Source organism: Hibiscus syriacus, unplaced genomic scaffold (genome assembly GCF_006381635.1).
Source record: "Hibiscus syriacus cultivar Baekdansim isolate YM2019G1 unplaced genomic scaffold, ASM638163v2 tig00112857_pilon, whole genome shotgun sequence".
In the NCBI taxonomy this organism is placed as follows: Eukaryota; Viridiplantae; Streptophyta; class Magnoliopsida; order Malvales; family Malvaceae; genus Hibiscus; species Hibiscus syriacus.
Window position 1 is genome coordinate 21,892 of NW_024063412.1, and position 22,391 is coordinate 44,282.

Genomic DNA, 22,391 nt, shown 5'->3' on the forward strand with positions numbered 1-22,391 from the left:
AGAAAGAATATGAAATATATAGAATATGAATATGAAATCATATGAGGGGTGACATGAATTATATGAAAATATGCTAGTGTGATGGGAACTAGGAACTAGTATACGTGATAAATATACATTTATCTAAGTTATTGGATGAAAAATGAACAAGAGATAAAAGAGATGAAGGATAATACTATAGGAGTATGATAAAAACATAAATGATGACATGTATGTATGTATGTATGTAATGGTTATATGAAAAGGTATAGGTAATAAGATGATCATATGAACATGTGATAAAGAGCTATAGAAAAAGAAAAATGTGATATGATGTATGAATATGTAATAAGGTAAAAGACAATGCCATGATATGAGTTATGAGAACTGTAAGTATAGTTGATATGCCAAGAGTCGAAGAACTACCTATGTCTTTCGAGACATATGGACAGTATACCTATGTTCTAAGGAACATATGGATAGTTTACCTAGGTTCTTCGGGACCTATGGATAGTTACCGAGGATCTTTATGACCTATGGATAGTTACCGAGGATCTTTATGACCTCTGGATAGTTACCGAGGATCTTTATGACCTCTGGATAGTTACCAAGGATCTTTATGACCTCTGGATAGGTCTTTCGGAATATTCATTGAGCTGTGGTGACAGCATACGTGTGCACAACCTTATAATACTCGTATACCTTGGGTTCTCAATAGTGTGTATGGGCTTAAATAAGACATAACGAGGATGTATATAATTGTATCTTAATATGGTATTATTATGATTTATATTGGCTCATATGTGGTATAATACATGATGGGATGATAGTATAATTGTGTTTGGATAGTAGACGACCTGTTTATATTTTAGTAATTCTTCATTATGTAATTATGCCTCACTAAGTCTATGACATAGCGTGTAAGTGTTTTTACACGTAGGTTTCGAAGAGCAGGAGAATCAAGAATAGGAATTTGCAGATCAACCTATCTCTACTCAGCGGTCAGATCAGAAGTAAAGTCACAGTAGGTATTTTGTTGTATGTAGTGTGTTGGCATGTAAGAAAAGTGGTAGTTGCAAATGCTCTGATTAGTTTTGTCTTGTTTTGGTTAACTCGTGTACAGTGACAATGTTATTTTAATAAAAGTTTTAAATTTCATTGGTTTTCGTTAAAAGATTAAAGTTTGAAAAGTTAATGTTGATTTTCGTCCATGGTGAAGGATAATTAGAAAATGCTGATACAAATATCTTAAGAATTTGATTGGATTGAAGGATGATTTTACATGCTTTGAATTGAATATTGGACCATTATGGAACATGGTTAAGTTAGAATGCCATTTTTACAAGCCTTGGGAATTAGGAGGACTAAGATATAAGCTTTTGAAAATTGAATTATTATGCTAGAAATTTCTGTTGAGATGTTGAATTGGGTTAATTTGGAAAGTAGTGTAAGTTGAGGACCAATTTGGAAATCTTGGAAAAAGATTAGTGATGAAATTGCAAATGTATAAGTTTGAAGTACGAAGTTGGAAATTGTAGGAAGAATGGTAAATATGATGATTAAATTAGAGTGGAAGTGATCAAGAAAGGATTGTTTTGGGAGATTTTCAAAATGTAGGGTTGAAAATAAATAAATGCTTAACTGGGGGCTAATTGATGAATTGTGAAAGTTAAGTCGTTTAAATTCATGAAATATTATTTGCAAGGATTAGAAATGTTATTTGGAAGATTGAGTTAGAATTGATTTAATTCAAGGAAATTAGTACCGAATATGTAATTGTTATGCTTTGAATTTAGGTGAATACATATATAATATGTTAGTTACATACTAATATATATTTTGAAATTATTTTATCGAATAATTTATTCTTGGATAGATCGTGATAGCAACCAAAATCAAACAGAGCAAAAATAGAAAAGTAAAAGACTGAACTGAAAGCAAAATTGACAATAAGATTTATCAGTGAGAAAAAAGGTGAGTGTGTTTAACTTATTTATATATTTATACAATAAAAAATACATGCGATGAATCGACCTCGGTTTTTTAAACATATTTTGAATTAGGCTTTTATATAGTTTTAATACAGTGTTCGAGATATTTTGGAATATGAATTCTGATACATAGTTTTACGATATTTTATTTTATTCATATTTTTTAATAAATTTACATGTGAAATGATACATGATTTGATAAAATGCCCAATGTGTATGTATTGAGAGTGTGAGGTACAAATGACGTCATGAGGTGGAGTTGTTATATGATATATGTGTTTATATGGTACCCATGGTGCAATCTTATGAGGCACTTACGAGTGCAACACATTGAGGCACTTTCGAGTGTAATACTACGAGACACTTTCGAGTGTAATATTAGATCTACGAGACACTTTTAAAGTGCATACAGCGCGCACACTCGACGAGATTCACGTACCTTAGATTCTCGATTGTAATATATTGGACTATAATTTAAATAATTTAATTTACAAGATAATACGAGTTTATATGATTTGAATATTAATAGTACACTTGATATAAGTTAGAAACTCACAAGACTTTTATCAGATACTTGATTTTCTTTTATATATTTTATGTGAATTATTTTTTATGAGTTTTAATATTATTTTTGATGAGTTTTATATTTTTAATTTTTACATGATATTTTGTATATTGTTTGGTTTTAATATTATTTCCTTAACGTCTCACTAAGTAAATATTTAGCATGTGATTGGTTCACACGTGGGGAAATAAAAGGAAAAGACTATCGAGTAGGGAGCAGATTGGTATCGTCCCTGGAAAATCAAGCTATCGTCTGAATTAGTAAAGAAACCTATTTTGATATTTTGTCTAGCTAGTGATATGTTTGCCACTCTCTCTAGCTTGTTAATGGTGAAATGTCGGCAAAAATGATTGACTAAAAAAGAGGTACATTTTCTTTAGAAATTAAGCTCAAAACGGTGTAAAAAAAATCAAGTCTTATAATATGGTAGTTTCATCTCCTATTTATAGTGGGGAATAAACTTAGGGATTAATGTCAAAAGTCTCAGATACCCCAAGTTTGTTCCCTTCACGTAGGGTGATGCAAAGGTGGTAGTGGTCCCCTCTTAAGTGGCTGAAAGTGGTCTATCATGGGAGGTTGGCAGTTGGGCATACGTGCAGGTAAAGTCGGCTGAAAAGGGTGGCAGATGCTCCCTCCTAGGTGTTTGACAGCTGAAGGCACGTGAAGATAAGGACACCTGGCTGAAAAATATATTCCTTTTGTCTTTTTCGCTTTCGAAATATTGTCCGAGTTGGCATTTGCATTCTGCTCAGCATTCCTAATTTGTCATGGCAATTCTCATCACTCATCTTGCTCTCAAATCATGTACATCATCAAACAAAGCACTTTTCCCTCAACGCAGCAATGTTTACAAAATAAAATACCGCAACAATATATATTTCCACCACATGAAACTATATGCTCCTAAATGCAACTATTTGATCTTATATGGGCTTTTAGACAATCAATAACTTAAGTGAAAATGCCCTAAATATAATTTTTTTACGAAGTTATCACTTAGACTTCCAACTTTGCTTTTAAACAATGTTGGATTCACTTGATCTCTTGTTGAATTCACATTTAATTTCACGCCTAGTTTTGCTGAAGTGGATACCGTCTTGCAATCTTCCATTCTAAATTTTCTTAAAACTTCTTATGCATACTTCTTTTGTGATATAAATATTCCTTTTTGTATTTGCTTCACTTCAACTCCAAGGAAGTATGACATTTCTCCAATATATGTCATTTCAAATTCTTTAGTCATAGCTTTCTTAAAATCATTAAACATACCTAGATTATTTCTTTTGAAAATCATGTTGTCCGCATATAAGCGCATGATCATGATATCACCATCTTCATTTTTCTTCGTGTATAGGCATGCTCGTATAGACTCTTTATGAACCCATTTCTCTGGAAGTATTCATTTATTCCTGTGTTCCACTCTATTGAACCTTACTTTAGTCCATATAAAGCTTTCTTCAATCGATAAACTTTGTCTTCATGTCCCTTTTTAATGTATCCAAGTGGTTGCTCAATATAAACTTCTTCTTCTAGGTATTCATTTAGAAATGTTGACTTCACAACCATTTGATAAATATTTCATTCGTTTTGTTCTGCAACTGCTGTGAGAAGTCTAATGGTCTTGATCCTTGCTACTGGAGCAAATACTTCGTCATAGTCTACTCCTTGTCTTTGCTTGTAGCCTTTGATAACTAGTCTCACTTTGTGTTTCTCGACCTTTCCTTGTTTGTTGGTCTTAGTCTTGAAAACCCATTTTACTCTATTTGGGTTATGACCTTCTGGTCACCTTGTTAGCTCCCATGTATCATTTATTTCTATTTATGCAATTTCTTCATCCATTTCATTCTTTCATTTGTCATCTTCAATCGCTTCTTCATATGTTATTGGATCACTACTCACAAGTAAGAAGAAAAGTGAAATATTTTCTAATTAATAGTCATTGTACCTTTCTCGTATCATTCTCTCTCTTGTAGATCTTCGAACTTCTGTGGGAGGTACTTCAGGATTTTCTATTATTTTGCTACCACTGCTGCTGCTTGATGACGATGTTGCATTTTGTTGAGGATATTGATCATCATTTTGTTCATCTTGATTGATAAGATCATCATCATCTATATATTCATTAAAAATAGTCCTTCAACTTTCTTTTCTTCCTAGCTCCATCTCCAATATTCTGCTTCATGGAACTCAACATCTCTTGAAATTATTACCTTCTTGGTAAGAGGATTATATAATCTGTAAGCTTTGCTTCTTTCATCATAACCAATGAAAATAAATTTTTCTCCTTTGTTCCCAAGCTTCTTTCCTCTCTACTCATGAACGTGGGCATATGCAATGTACCCAGAAATTTTAAGGTGTAACTCCTAGTTTTTGACCACTCCATGCTTCATTTGGCATCATATATTTCAAACTTTTTGTTGGACATCGATTTAACAAATAAATTACACATTGAACAGCTTAAGATAAGAAATTTCTAGGTAGATGCTTACCTTTTATCATGCTTCTTGCCATGTCAAGAATTGTGCGGTTCTTTCTTTCTGCTACTCCATTTTGTTGGATGTGTATCTAATTGTCAGCTGATGGATGATGTCATGCTCTTTTCTTTAAATAATTTTGATGTATATTCGCCTACTCTATCTGATCTGATTATCTTCATATATTGGCCACTTTGTTTTTCCGCAATTGCTTTAAATTCTTTCAATTTTTGTAACGCTTCTGATTTTTCTTTCAAGATATAAATCCAACATTTTCTACTAAAATCATCAATAAAAGTTAGGTAATACTTGTTACCACTAAGTGATAGTATGTAAAAAGGATCGGCTACATCTATATGTACTATCTTCAACGGTCTTCGAGCACACCAGGATCTACCAACTTCAAAGCTTTGTCTATGTTGTTTTCCTTTAATGCAAGCCTCGCATAATTGATTTGGAGTTGATCTCTGGCAGTCCTTTCACCATACTTGTTAACTCAACTCTAAGAGATTGTAAACATATCTTTTTCGCTTTTTTGACACATTGGAGAGATTTTTGTAAAATCTCCCACACTTGCTTTGCGGTCTTTGCATCATAATTTTTTTTCAAAAGTAGTTTCGTCTACTCCTTGAAAAATAAAGAATAACACTCTTTTTTCTTTCTTTTTCGGGATTCCTTCAGTATTCTTTTCTCTTCATTTAACAGGGTTGCTTCTGCTGTTGCATTTTCAAGCTCGGCGTAACTTTCTTCGACGATATCCCAACAATCTTGGGAACCTAGTAACACCTTCATTTGAATGCTCCAATTGCCATAGTTTGTTTTTATCAATCTCGGTATTTGAGGTTGAATCATGTTAGCCATTTTCTTCACCACGTTAAACTCAAACCAAGCTCTAGATACCACTTGTTAGAAGCGTAAGTGGGCACATCGATATACTTTATAACTTGAACTATTATTGATACGAGGCAAAATACATTATAACGACTTTACCCCAATACTACAACACTAACTGCGGCTAGTTTACAAACACAACCCCACTATCAAAACTTTTCTAAGCTTCACTCTTAACACAATTTTTTTTACTCGTATATAACTCGTATTACATACTCTAGACTACTAACATATATATAGATGTAATTAACCGCCTCATTAAGCTCCATTCTACCGCCTTGAATTTGTTGTGATAAAACCTTGCTTGCTGCCTCCATCATGTTTTGCCACGTTAATTGATGGTTCTTAATTGATAAGCGATTTGTTGCCATGTTAATTTGCTTTGTAAATACCACCTTTCATTGGTCAATTCCTTGCCGTGGTGAAATTCTTCAGGTGATGTCTCCATTATTTTGTGGTTTATATTTTTGCCACCTTTATATGCACATGCTAATTCAAGTAGCTTCTATACAATTCTCCTTGCCAACATATGGTTGCAAAGTTGAGTTTGATTTCTAACAATGGGCATCAGGAAAAAGAAAAAGGAAAGATGCTTCCCCATGTTTACTGTCCATTTGGCATGTCAATAACAAAGGACATTGATCTAGAACTAGATGATATCTTCTTGAAAGCAATGGTTTTTTTTTTTGCAATTAAAGATCGCATTGATCTTTCCAAAGAAGCTTTTGCAGGTTAACTTCCAATGGCAAACATTTGAACTTGCAGATGCTTTATCACATTTTCAGCTTTAAAGTTTTAATGGTTTACTCATTTTCTAAGGACTTATATGATTATTTTGCATTGTAAATCTGGGGTAAAGAATGAAGAAAACCCAAAGGTGTTTATGAGAATTTTATTAATTTTCTTTCAAGATTAGTGTGCTTTCAGTCTCCCTTATGACCATGACGGTGGTTGGGTTAGCCAGTTGGTGCTTAGTGGAAATAGATGATGTATAAAGTTTAAAACCTTGTTAAGATGGACTTTATAACAATCTAATCATTAAAAGATCATCTAAAAATTGAACCCATCCATTTCCTTTTGTGCCGGAGGCTTTGGTTATTATATTTTTTAATCTCTCCTTCTCAGTAAAAGCAGGCAGACTGCCACTTTTTCGGAGACTGACCTGCAAATCCATCAAACATGCACAGACTATTGACGTTTTTGATTGTTAAGGTTTTAAAAGTAATACATATCCATCCCTCTATCTGAGAGTGAATGCAAAGTCATCAGATATTGTGTTGTCTACGTCACCTAAGAAATAAAACTGAACTTCCGCTTTGGATCTGTTTTTTTTAATACATCTACATGTAGTCGGTTTTATATTTTTATAGCAATATGGGATTTAGATTTTTTTTTTCCCTAGTACTCTCTTTCATTGTTTTGCCTTTCTCCTCCCATGTTGACTTGATTTAGAAGTAAATGTGTGAATTCGCTCTTCTTGTTAATCAAGGAAAATTGAGGAGCATATCGTAGAGCAATGTCTCATATGTTGTGATGTGGGAGTGTTCTCTCATATTTCCTTTTCAGGTCAGTATACACGCCATAATAGGATTTCAAGAAATTAAGCATGACTTGAAAGAAAGATACTGATACTTGAAAATAGAAAGAACAAAACTTTAATCTAGGGATTTTGACTCATTGACTATTGAAAATAATATTCTGTTTTTACACTTTCAAAGGCCCAGTACATTACACATTTATAAGGCTCGACTGCAATTGACTAAACAGCTAATTAACTCGACTAATCAGAACTATATTACTAACCACCTAAAAACCAGCCAGCCTGGCTTAACTACATAGCCATAGTTAAGTGTATATTCCATCATTCTCCTGGTTTTCCTTCTTTGCTCCTGTAAAACATCTATCAAGATTTACCACTCCAAGTCTGTCACGCATAAGAGGAAAAAACAGCAGGAGGTATAGGTTTAGTGAGCAAATCAGTAACTTGCTCAGTTGACGGCAGAAAATTAACAAAAAGCTTCCCTGCAGGAACTCGATCAAAATGCAGATCAATCTCAACATGCTTAATTCAAGCATGATGAGTAGGATTAGTAGCTATAGATACAGTTGAAGCGTTATCACACCACACAAACAGGTTTTCCATGCAAATCAACACCAATTTCACCTAAAAGCTCCTCTACCCAGATCAATTCAGCAACAGGGTTGGCAAGACTCCTGTACTCAGCTTCCGAGGGGGATTTAGAAACCACAGACTGTTTCTTAGAGCACCATGTAATCAGATTCCCACCCAAATAAACACAATATCCATTTGTGGACCTTCGGTCATCAACAGAAGCAGTCCAATCTGCATTAGCGTAACAAACAAGAGAGAAATCACCTGAAGCTCGAAAAATCAGTCCAAAATAGAGAGTGCCTGAAAGATAACGTAGGATCCTCTTTACAGCCTTTCAGTGAGTCTCACAGATAGGGATGGCAAAAAAACCCGAATCCGACGGGAAAAATCGAAAACCGAATTAAATGGGATGGGAAAAACCGTTTATGCTAAACGGGGACGGAGAAAAACTGTTTATGTTAAATGGAGACGGGTTTAGTAATCTCCGTCCCGATTACCCGACCCGATACCCAACCCGATAAATATTAAAAATAATTATTTTATATATATATATATATAATATTAATAAATTTAAATTAAATTAAAAAAATATATATATAATATTTATATATTTAATTTAAATATATATACCCGGCCCGATACACGTTTAAATAACTGTTTATGCTAAACGGGGATACTCGTTTCATCGCGGTTTTCCCCGATTACCCGATGGAGATCCCCATTTAAATCCCCGTGATTTTTTAAGCGGGGACGAGTTTTTTAAACAGGGACGGGGACGGGGGACCAATACCCGGCCCGAACCCGACCCGTTGCCATCCCTACTCACAGAGGCTGTTCATAAACTAACTGGCCTTATTAACAGCAAATGCAACAAGAAGTCGAGTCAAACAAATGTACTAAAGACCACCTACAATGCTCCTATAAAGATGAACATTTGTGAAAACGTCACGATCATTACACTTGAGTTTAGTTGAGATCACCATAGGCGTTGGAGCAGAAGTGCAACCCAACATATCTCCTTTAACCAATAAGTCAATAATGTACTTTTAATTTAAGGGCAACCCATGAGGTCCTTGTTGAATTTCAATGCCTAAGAAAAATTCAAGCTGCCCAAGGTCCTTGAGATGGAATTCTCAATGTATTTGACTGATTACCATATTAATCTCAGCTGGATTGCTGCCAGTGACCACAATATCATCAACATACATAATTAATAACAGCTTGGAACTGGGTGTATTGCGAATAAAGAGTGAAGAGTCTTTCACGTTATGCATCAAAACCCAATTTAGATGTAAGAAAAGCTTTCGTGGTGTCAAACCAAGCCCTTGGTGCTTGTCGAAGACCATACAACGCCTTCTTGAGGAGACAAAATAGCTCCTCTCCATTCAAAAAAGCATTATTAATGTCAATGTGCCTTACAGTCCACTTGGATAAAACTGCAGTGGCTAAAACTGTCCGAACAGTTGATGATCTCACTACAAGGTTGAAGGTTTCTTTAAAATCACTATCAACCACTTGGGAGTATCCTTTTACAGCAAGGCGAGCCTTGTACCTATCGAAGGTACCACCAGGTTTTCTTTTAATTTTAAAAAGCCATTTACATCCAACTAACTTACGAGAGGTAGGCAGGGGCTGCAAATCCCATGTCTCATTTTTTAAAAAAGCTGAATATTATGCGTGAACAGTATCACTCCAGCCTGAATGTTGCAAAGCTTCATGAACAGTAACCGGTTCAAATTGTTCACCTTCCAAAAGGTATATTTTTGGCTTAAAGATACCAGACTTCCCCCTTGTTACCATAGAGTGAGAATTTCGAACAGTAGGTAATGAAGGTGGATGTGGTGGAAGTGGAGATGATGATGTTGAACGTAATGGAGATGATAATTGAAGTGGAGAAGTGGATGGTAGTGATTGAAGTGAAGTAGATAGTGGTAGATGTAATGGAGATGATAATTGAAGTGGAGAAGTGGATGATGGTGCTTGAAGTGAAGCATATGGTGGTGGATATAATGGAGATGATAATTGAAGTGGAGAAGTGGATGGTGGTGATCGAAGTGAATTAGATGGTGGTGGATGTAATGGAGATGATAACTGAAATGGAGAAGTGGATGATAATGGTTGAAGTGAAGTAGATAGTGGTAGATGTAATGGAGATGATAATTGAAGTGGAGAAGTGGATGATGGTGCTTGAAGTGAAGCATATGGTGGTGAATATAATGGAGATGATAATTGAAGTGGAGAAGTGGATGGTGGTGATTGAAGTGAATTAGATGGTGGTGGATGTAATGGAGATGATAACTGAAATGGAGAAGTGGATGATAATGGTTGAAGTGAAGTAGATGGTGGTGGATGTAATGGAGATGATAATTGAAGTGGAGGAGATGCCAAAGTTCCATTAACTATTGACTGACCATTATTAATAGGAGCAGGAGAGAGAAACACAGGTGTTGATCAAACTTTAACCGAGTCAATCTCGAATAGCTTGCGATCTATCTCATCTACCAAGCTAGTGGTGGTCTACGTTAGCTGAAACATTCAGAAGGTGATATTTTAAAAGTTGCAAGTATCATTTAGCCATTGTGATGTGTTGTTAGAATAGAGATCAAAATAGAGTGAAATTTGATTATAAATGTAGATCAAATGATTGAAAGGGGAGGTTACCTGAAATTGAGTGCAAATGTCATGTTATCCGACTCTGGGGACTCTCATGTTCAGTTCTTTAAATTTAATGTTAAAACAGGAGGGGGAAAATTAAGAATCTGAGAGGTATATTGGATAAATAAGAGATTTCCTTGGAATATATCTGCAGTTACAGTTTAAAGCTAGTTGTTGAATAAACAAAAGATGTCCCTGCTTTCTTTGCTAAGCAATTTTGTTTCTTCCAAAACTCGACCTACATATGTATCAACTGTTTTGTTTTACACAACCATCCAGTATTCCAATATGCTATATTTCAAGCTCTCTTGGTCTCTTCTGTGGGGTTTCGAAATTACAATTTTCTTCAGAACCTTGTTCTAGTCAAATTGTGTCCACAACATTTCAAGCTACCTCACACACCGGTAGGACTCGGGGAACCATCTTGAAAACACATGGTGTTTCAGCTTTAGCAGAAAAGCAAAGGCGCCATAGCATGGGAAATGCATCAATGCTACCAAAAAGTACCTTCAAAACCCAATTCAGAGATTAGGAGTAGATGTATGTGTGTAGATGATACCATAAGAAATGGTTTCTTATACATACCACAAGGGAGCATACGATGATGACAAATCAAGAAATGGATACGGCCACCTGTTTATAGCATTCAAAGCAACATACATTGATCAAACGATTCCACTAGAGAAAGATGAGGGGGGTGGGGGACTGGGTTTACCAGATATTCACACAAGCATGAACGAGCCATTGGAATATAACATATATCACAGTCCATAGGAAGAAGTAGGCAATCCGGAAACAGGGGAAGCGCTGAACGATACAAAAAAGCAAAATTTATCAAGATTTATAAACAATTACTGAATGTGATTAGGCAAACTTACCAAGCAGTTTAAAGCAGTATCACTAAGCAGGAAAACAGCATTGATGGTATGCATATTAATAGCAAGCTGCCACCAAAAGATTCAATAAGAAACTGACAACATATCGCGGGGGGGTTTCCTTTTCTTCTAATGAACGAATGAATGGTGGTACTTACAACACTGAGATTGTAATCTTTAATGGCAAGGAAGGGCACAATTATGAACCAAAAAACACAATCCGTCAGCAAAACAGCACCTGCATTCATCTGATTCACAAGCAAAAACACTGTCACCATCTCTAGGAAGCAAACTGGCCAATGGGTAGTAGTCGAAATAATTGAAGGGTTTATGTCTTGTGTGCACCTGGAAAATTATTTGAAAGACATAACCCCAAGTGCCTGCACGTTGGCGAACAAGGTGTCCTTCAGGAGGCTCGGGGCTAATGATTTTTCCTGCATTGATAGATGTTTCTCCAGATGCAGCACCGGCATGGTTCCCTTGCTCTGCATCTAACTCTACATTGTCGACCTTGTCACCGCTAACCTTTTGTGGTATTGGTAACATCCACGTATGGAGAGCAGCGATCCCAGCTACAAATGAAATACGTTACAAATAAGCCTATAACAGATCAAAGGGCTACTGTGAAGAAACATGATTATACAAACATACCCCAAAATAAATGGTGATCAGTGTGAAAGTCCACCTGCACCCAACATGGAAATACCATAAAGACTCAGAATTCAGAAACTGATTGAGTCCATAGAAGTTCAATTCTCAAGTTTATCCATGCAAGCAACTCTAAAAGACTATTTCTGTAGGGAAATCATGTTATGTCTGGTTCCACAAACGTAGATAAATCAAATTTTGCACCCAAGGAAAAGGAGAGCTTACTGAGTATAATAGTAGAAAATGCTGCCTCCATCTACAAAAGCGGTGACTATTAGCAATATCAAAAGCACGAAGAAAGCAACAAGTCTGAAAGCCATCAACCATGCAGGGTGAATCCCTTTTAAACATGGCCTCCAGGTCTCATCTTCATGAAGAGATCCCTCCGTGTCTTGTTGAGTTTCTTCACCATCCTGATTCGGTTTACGGAGACCTTCACATTTCCATATCATAATCAAGGAAACAATTGCTGTAAACAAGACCCAAAGCGCACAGAGCAAGACCCTCCAGTTGAACCAGTAGCCTGGGGTGGTGGTATTAGCAGTCATTGCCGGTTGCCAAGAATCTCCTGCTCCTGTTAAAGAACTCACGGTAAACCACAGCTGATTGATTCTCTGTTTTGTTGTTTGGGTACTAAATAAATAAATACTTCCTCTGTATATCGCCAATGAATGAATGAACTGGAAAGATGGTTTGTTGTGTTCAAATTTTTTATGGACAGAGAAAGAAGATGAAGAGATTTGATTTTTGGAAAACAGAAAGGAAGGATGATTAAAGTATGGACCTGAATAAAATGGGAAAACTTGAAATGAATCTAAAACAAGTCATGAAAAAATTGTGATTAGTTAGTTTCTTGAAGGAAGCAGTATACTTAAATTGAATGCATGAAAGAAACTCAGAGAAAAAAAACATAAAACTTTTATGAGATAAGAGCTTCAAAGAATGATGTTTAACATAATAACAAATCAAAAGAAAGATAAAGAATGAAATAACGCAGGAATAGCTGAAATGACATGACGAGCCACATGTAAGACAAGTCTAAGAAGAAGACCTAATGCAGACACAAAGAAGAAAAAAAACCCAAGTTTGAATTTGACCTCATAAACTAATGCATACAACAGGCTTTGGAGTAAGATTCCAAACTTTAGAAATGTTTTAGCAGAGAAAGATAAATTAATATTTATATAAGCAAAAAGAAAGCAGAAGCTACACTCTAAGCAAAGAGAAAGTTGAAACTTACAAGGGAAAGCAAGTAAATGTGGAGGGTGTGTGTTGTAAGAGGAGATGCTTTGCTTATTTGCTGAGAGAGAGAGAGAGAGAGAGAGAGAGAGAGAGAGAGAGAGAGAGAGAGAGAGAGAGAGAGAAGAATTAAAATTGAGGGAAAGGGGATAAAGGATGCTGTGCTGTGAGGGCAAGCTTCTGTTTTCTTGCTTTTAGTTTATAAAGAAAATTCTTGGGAAATTCACTCTTTTACAGTTTTTCATGTGTACGTGTATCTCCATGCAATGCAAATATTAAATTCTCAGATAGATATCCAAGTTTTTTGTCACCTTTATTTATTTATTTTTTTACTTGGATTTAGGGTCTGTCTTTTTAATACCATTTTATTAGAAATTTAGGAGATAGAGAGATACGATATGAAGAGTCACCATTTTATTTGGATATTTGTTTGATGCATTGTGGAAATTGTGTGTTGTGATTTCTGAACGAAAACACTGTTCAAAGGGAAGGGATCAATAAAAAGCAAATCAAAGGGATAGGGTGATTGTACGATAAAGCGTTGAGGCACCATGCAATAGTCATGAACATTACTTTCGACTATTCTTTCACTATTTTCCATTTTAATTTTTTGGGTATCATTTATGTTTGATATTTGTGGATACGTCTTTCAATAATATGTTTTTAAAGTTTAAAATAAATATAATTAATGTACTTTATTACCTTATCTAATTTCTTTTAATGAAAAACATATTTGATATTAGTAATAATTTTAATATTCACACGAGCCATCTTCAATATATAGTTAATTAGCCTCTCTATAAAATTAAAAAGAATAAAAAATTAATGGAAATAATAATTTGGCAATGAGAATGGTATGATGATATTAAGATTTGTTTAGTTTATTAGTTAAAGCATAAAAAAGTCAGTTGATGGTCATAGTAAGGAGCCACAGGGTCCCAATTTTGGTGGCCTACAAACTCTGAAACAAAACTTGTTGTAAGTCGTGTTTTTCAGATGGGGAAGTTCACAGATATACGGGACACTTTTCATGCATGTATTGGTTTAATTGCGACCAGAGAAACTTGTTCAGTAAGTTTGGAGCAGTGTGGTCCTACTTTGTGAAATCCGGGGAATTAATTATTATACTGAAAACTTTAATAACTTTAGAAGAGAATATCTACAAGACAGGAAAGGGGAGAGATAATTTCTTTATGTTTTGCCTTCGATCATTTGGGTTAGAATGGAATAATGTGAAAATTGGGGTTATTTGGTAAAAATATAAAACGTGCTGTCCAAGCGAATTGAGCACACACCAATTTAACTTGACTAAAATCCCGGAATCGTGTTCCATTTCCTTCCCAAACCAACATAATACAAGATTAGTCGTGGATTGATTTAGTCCGCGCAAATACAAAAAAGGAGGATGAAGCTTTTGATTTTACAATTTTGTCACTCCAACCAATAAGAATAGCATGATAGGTCACTCACACATCACAACAAAACCCCCTTCTCAGCCCCAACATTTGCTGCGGAATTAATGGACCTAACGTACTTCAATCTTTCAACTCTACTAGTCGTTTTAAGTATTAAAATTTTTAAATTATTATAAAATTATTATTATTTTTTTTTAAAGAAAATAGGCCTTGTTAAAAATCCATTATAAAATTTACAAGGGGGAAAGAGTTCCTTAGGACCTTATATTATCAAAAGAATAATCATTGGATACAACAGACACTATCATCTCGGGACAAACAGAGTCAAAATACAAGGCATTAACGGAGAGTCCACATAGCCAAAATATGTGTTGTATTACAAACTCAAGGAACAAAACACACTTTGTAATATAAATTAGCATCCAAAATTCTACAAACTTCCTGAAGGATGATAACCCAATGTGGTCAACTCCTCCGGTCGAGACAACTTGTTGACTATAAGCATTGAGTCCGATTCAAAGATTACATGTGTTGACCTATATTCACTCACCAAAGAAAGTGATGATATAATCATTATTGTTATATTACAATAATTGTGAAATTTTAGTATATTAATCATGATTTTTTAACAATTTAATAAACTTTAACAATCATTTTATAATATTTAATAATCATTCTATAATTTTAAAAGTTTAATGATAGAAAAAATTGTTTGAACATAATTTAACTCTAGTCTCTGCTAACAACTCAAGTAATGTTGTTGAAGAATAAATAACATGTTCAAATCAAAGCATTAACGAACTTAAATCTATAAAGACAGAAGTTCTCTATCTACTTTTGGAAAATAATTTTCCAAATAAAATAATTGATAAGATGGGAGGAAATGGATTTTACCATTGACTGCATCCATCTATCTGCATGTAATGCCATGCAAAACACAGAAAATGGAAGTACGAATTTAACCTTTGTCCTCCATGGTTAGGCGATTTGTTGCTTGACTTTCACAAGGTTTGAGAGAATGTACACAAAAGGTAAAACATTTATACATACATACGTGTAGAAAGTTTGCTACATACATTTCATTGATTCATTATCCTTCTCCAAGAAACTGACTATGATATTAACCTATATAGCCTCTTATATAAAGAATATCTACACTTGGATCACAAAAGAACATACTTTAACCAGGTATGGTTACTCTGCTTCTCAAGATAACAACGGGGTTGCAGATTTCAGAAGGTATCAGCATCGTCCCCGGGTGTGGAGAGAGAAAACGGGGCAATGGCTACGTTGAAAGTAGGCGATCTTACTCTGTCAATGTGTTTCATTTCAAAGTCTCCTTCCATCACCGCAATGAACCTGAGCAAGTACGGACTTGGACAACCTTTGTAGTCCCAGTAGGCCAAAGATCAGGGTATAGGAGGGCACCAATACTGAAAAATGAATACACCAAAGTTGCACAAAAAGATATGCATTACATACAAGGGGCCGGGCCATGGAACCTTAGGGATTGTCATCAGAATTTAAGCTTCCATGCCCTCAATAAAGAGGAGAAAATACCAAGAAAAAAGATTAGGGTCAGTAGTCCAACTCATGTGAGTCAGCTTATATATTCTATGATGACTATGTCATTGCCAAAGAAAGATCATCATTAGGGCGGTGTTAGAATACCTATATTCAGCTCAAAAAATTGAAGTACGAATCACAAACCAATGGGGACTGACTAAATTCCAAGATATGCTTTGCATTGTTTGTCCCTCTACTCATCTATCACAACTATTTTCTACCTGGACCATCAATTTATTGTGAACTAAGATAATATAGCAATACAAATTGAGACCTTGGAATATGATATTTCTTTATTGAAAAATGGAAGCAATTTACCCAATAACTAAAACGGATTAGTGCAAGTTGCATCAATTAAACCATGAATTAAACATCAAGATAAGTGCTATTATAAAAGTAAAAGCCAAATAAAAAAATGCAAGTTAAATGAAAATTAATTCTTTTCTAATTCCACTAATTAAACTGTACTTCCATTTTGACAAAATCAAACATCTTTTCCAGCAAATAGAGAGCAGCTCTGTCATACCATTCTCCCACTGGGAGTCTGGGAGTGCTAATGGGCACGCAAATGAGTATTCGAACCCTGTTTTGGGAAGAATAACTGGCTGTTCACCTATAACTCCAATCCCCCTGAGGTAAAAGAATGCTACAGGATCAGATCCTATGATTTCAAGGAATAAAATAACTTCCATCCAATTCTCAATCAAAGGAGGAGACAACTGAAACTATGTAAAAATGATATGCAAAAGATAGCAAACAATATAGTTTGCTTCTTTTTTATTTTTCCTAAAAAGAAGATAATTTGTTAACTCACCAAACATTTTCAGTTTTCTCATTGCCATCTGTGATAATCCTGTGCCTTCTGAGAAGCTGGACAGGACGATCTGAATTATTGGTTATTCTTATTCTTTATGCGAAAAAAGTATTGTCCCCTTGAAGGCAGACTACGCCCCTCCATATACACACTCCTAACTTGAACTCTGATTCCCTGAAATGAAAAATCCAAATATCTTATCAAACTAACAGTTTTTGTCCCCTCTATTTCATCTTTAAATAAGCAATTATCTTTTTGTTGTCTGTCTTCACAGATCCAGATTAACATATTAAAATGTCCAATAAGGGAGTGGAAATAGTTTAAAGGGGTAAGACATTCTACTGGCTCATAAATCTCACGGGGACATCTGGGCCTGGAAAAAGATGCTGGAGCTCGATACCCCTTCTTGTTGGACTGCAGGGTTTTTTAAAACCAGTAAAGTATAGGATCGATTGAGACATAGGAATCAAAAAGTGGCTTGCCATAAACTTGTTTGCGGGAATCTCACTTTCCCTAGGCATTCATTCATTGCCTGGTTGGTAATTTTGGACAGATTGGTGGTTAAAGACGAGCTGGTGGAGTGGGCAATTCAGACTGCTGCTGCTTATGCAGTGAAAACTGAAGACTAGGTATCATCTTTTTTGTAGCTATACATATACAAAACAACTTTGGGTTATTGTGTTTTTAGCTCGATTTACAGCTAATTTGGTTAGCATGGGGTGATATCTGGGAATGGATGATTAGATTGGAGGTGGGAAGAAGCTGATTTCTAATCTTCTTAGAATGCATGAGCTGCCTTGATCTCCAAAACCAGTGTAAGTTTTATTCAAGTTTATTGCATGTATAGTTAGAGATAGGTTACCTAATGCAAATGTTATCCTAACGGGTGAATTACTTGGAAAATGGGGATTACTGTAAGACTGTAAGTAGTTAGTCAGGTTATACCAATTATATGCAGTAAGAAAACTGTTCTAATTGATGCTTTGGATGGTAATAGAACTTCTGAACAGAAAAAAAAAATACAAGGATTAGGACCACAAAGAATACCTCAAGTTTGGTCAGATAACTAACTTTTAAAAGGAACATAACAGAAAGCGTATCATACTTGAAAGTCTAGAGTCTTGAGTCTTGACAACAGTAATGGCCAAAGTCAACCTATAGAACTAGAATACAATTTAAGAACCTAGCAACGAAGACATTTCACAACATTAATAATCACACCTCACAATTCAGAAAGATCTCTAATTTATTCAAGGCTATTCACTTGTTGCTCACACTGCATATCTTTTACTTTCTAAAATGACAATATCCAGAAAAACATACTAGAATAAGGATGAAAAAATGCATAAAATGTAAATAAATTCACATGTAAAGGTTTTAAAGTTTATCTTTTGTTATTTATGAAAATTTAAACATTTATTTCTAATTCCACAAACTCATGTTTGCTTTTCTATCCAAACACCTTTTGTTACTCCAACTCAAAATAAAAAGGCAATAAACAAAACCAACACCGAATTGAATCTTAGAAACTAAGTCAAAGGAGGTTGAATCCTGCTAACAAAGATTAAAAACAATCTAAATTATCAACCACTCCAATGCAGTCCACTAGAGACTAGAAAAACGTTTCAAAGTAATAATATCTTTCTAGAAACCAGCAATGACAGCTATATGGAATTCGATTAATTTCATACCAAGGTTGTTGCATCACTTGAACATTTCAGGAGAGAGTGAGGTGCAATTTCCTTCAACTAGTCGCGATATCTAGCAGCATCCTGAAGAATTGCAGGCATGGCATCAGAGTCAAAATGTGTATCATAAACATGTACTGTATAAGATTATTATGCACAAATAATCTATAATTGTTTAACACTGGCAATGCAAAAAGGAACTTGGTGTGTGCGTTTTTTTAGGGGTGGTGGTGGAGTAGAGTAAATATAAAAGTAAACCAGAACAGAAATGAATCTGGATGGTATTAAAATGAATAGAAAGTGGTTTATCAATGTGACATGAAACAAGCATAGTTCAGCAAACAGCAGTTAATTTCCAATATCTTTCAGTAATATCTTGTTTCATTCATGATGATTCACGGGAAAAATAAAAAGGATGAAAAAAATTAACAGGAGCTAAATATGAGACTGATCTTATCCGCGTTCAAACTACAGAGAATACAATGGGAAAACTAAAGAAAAAATGACTTTAAAAAATGGATAAAAAGGCCATCAAAATGTGCAAAAAGGAGTTGGGAAATAAAATTAGAAGCCATACCTAAGTATATACAGATAAAGAAACAAAGCAAAAATATACAAGTATGATGTAAACATATCATAAAGAAACTCTAACAGAATGCCAAAAACTGAGAACAGGCTAGCAACTTGCATCACTAGAGACCCAAAAATAAAGCTCGTAATTGTGTTTAAACTTACTGACTTGAAGAACTAAAACTAAGTTAAGTTTTAATCTTTTAGCTTATCCTTTTTGAAACTCAAGAAAAAGCAAACATGAAATGTGAACTAAACATGAGATGTGAACTAAGTACTGCCATATTGCAGTCTGTAGTTTGATTGTGAGAACATATTTAACTGAAAGTTAATTAGTTGTAATTCAGATAGCATTTCAAAGTTCAAACTAAAATGCCAAATTCCATGATTCCAAATCTTTCAAAGCTATTGAATGTGAATCAATAAAAGGCAGGTAAAAACAAAAGAGGACATTAGAATGTTGGGGAAATACCTCAAATCTTTCAGCAACAACAGGCTCTTTGATCAACCTCCTAAATCTCAAAACAGGCTCCTCTTCCTCGAATATCTTCAAAGAATCACGTATCCTCGCAGCTTCTTTATAATCCTAAAATCCCAAAGAAACCTTCTTGCCTCGTTTATATAATTAGAAAAATGAAAAAAAACAAAACAAAACAAAAAAGAGGTAGAAAATAGCAGACCTCAGATTTAGCAGCAGCCTCCATTTGTTGTTTAAGCGTTGCATAAGTTTGACTCCGAGATAAAAACGACCTTTTCTGAGTTGGATTGGGGTCCAAAATCGTTATCTCCCCTTTGTTGTGGAATTAATTTCCACCAATAATAATAATTCACCTTGAAAACTATTATCTAGGTGATTAGTGTGAAAACGATTGTACTAAAAATCACCCCAAGGTAGATTCCCAGAAAAGAGTGGAGGGGTCACAACGGTCACTCTTAAAACCTACTCCTCTTAGACAGAACTACCAAGACAAGTAATTTTAATAGGACAATAATTAACAACTATACCCGACAATAGCTATTAAATAGACATAAAAGAGAACACCAAAATTTAACGAGGTTCGACCAAAATTATGCCTATGTCCTCAAATACTATTAAAATAATATTTCACTAATAGAGGAAATATTACAAAGAGAGAGAGTACAAATAACCTTTAACAGTGAAGAAGGCTTATATTTGTGGGATGTTAAACTAAGGAGGATGAAGACTCTATTTATAACAAAAGAATTTCTCCTCCTCCTTATACACAACCAATGTGGGATTTTGCCAAAAAACCAACAAATCCCCACCTTGGCAAATTCCACACACATCTCTCAAAAATCCAATCTTCAGTAGTGTCTGAAAATTCATCTTTCAATTTGTAACAATATTGACCAAGTCTAAACAATGTTTAAACTTGACCGTAGTTACCACTTTTGTCAACATATCAGCAGGATTCTCAGTGGTCCGAATCTTCTGGATTATGACTCCACATTCTTCTAGAATATCTCGTACAAAGTGATATCGAACATCGATGTGCTTCGTCCTTGCATGGTAAACCTGTTTCTTTGCTAAATGAATAGCACTCAGACTGTCACAATGCACTTTGATGTGCTTCTGTTCCATTCCCAATTCACCAAGCAACCCTTGAAGCCAAATTGCCTCCTTCACAGCCTCTGTAACTGTCATATACTCTGCCTCTGTAGTAGACAAAGCCACTGTTGACTGTAAGGTTGACTTCCAACTGACTGGTGCCTTTGCAAATGTAAACACATAACCAGTAGTTGATCAACGCTTGTCCAAATCACCTGCATAGTCTGAATCACAATACCCAACTACACACTGACCATCTTGTTTGTCCTGCTGAAAGACCAAACCAACATCTACGGTGTTTAGAATATACCACAAAATCCATTTCACAGCTTGCTAATGCTCATTTCCAGGATCATGCATATACTTGATCACAACCCCAACTGCCTGTGAAATATCGGGTCTCGTACACACCATTGCATACATCAAGCTACCAACATCACTTGCATACGGAACCTTTGACATGTATTCTTGTTCTGCATCATCTTTAGGTAACATGGATGCACCGAGCTTGAAATGAGGAGCAAGAGGTGTACTAACTGGTTTTGACTTCTCATTCATGCCAAAACATTTAGTCATTCCTCAGATATTCTTTCTGAGACAAACAAAGTCTCCCCAATTTCTTATCCCTTGATATCTCCATGCCTAGAATTTTCTTCGCTTCACCAAGATCCTTCATCTCAAACTCCCTGTTCAATTGAGTCTTTAGTTTCGCAATTTCTGTCTGACTCCTGGAAGCTATCATCATATCATCAACATAAAGAATAAGATAAATATAGGATCCGTCTTGTAGCTTGCGTAAATACACACAATGATCATATTTGCTTCTTGTGTACTTCTGCCCTATCATAAACTTGTCAAATCACTTGTACCACTACCTTGGAGATTACTTCAAACCGTACAACGATTTTTCTAATTTGTACACCATCTTTTTCGGCAACTTTGAATCCATCTGGCTTAGTCATCTAGATTTCCTCATCCAAGTCTCCATGTAAAAATGAAGTTTTTACATCCATCTGAACTAGTTCCAAATCCAACTGCGCTACCAAAGCCAACAAAATTCTGACGGAGGAATGTTTTACAACTGGAGAAAATACTTCATTATAATCAACTCCCTCCGTTTGAGCGTAGCCTTTAGCCACCAATATTGCTTTGTAACGGATGTTATTCTTGTCAGGAAATCCATCTTTCTTTGCATATACCCACTTGCACCCAATTACCTTTTTTCCCTTCGGAAGACTAGCTAGTTTCCACGTCTGATTCTTTTGAAGGGATTACATTTCTTCATTATGGCGATCCTCCACCTTTTATGTCCTGAACTTTGGACTGATTCATTAAAAG

At 35.1% G+C, this 22,391-nt stretch overlaps 2 pseudogenes; both read right to left on the minus strand.

Moving 5' to 3' along the window:
• Window positions 1-10,834: 10,834 nt before the first annotated feature.
• On the minus strand, window positions 10,835-13,379 carry LOC120184080 (annotated as a pseudogene).
• Window positions 13,380-16,174: 2,795 nt separating this feature from the next.
• On the minus strand, window positions 16,175-20,229 carry LOC120184141 (annotated as a pseudogene).
• Window positions 20,230-22,391: the final 2,162 nt, after the last annotated feature.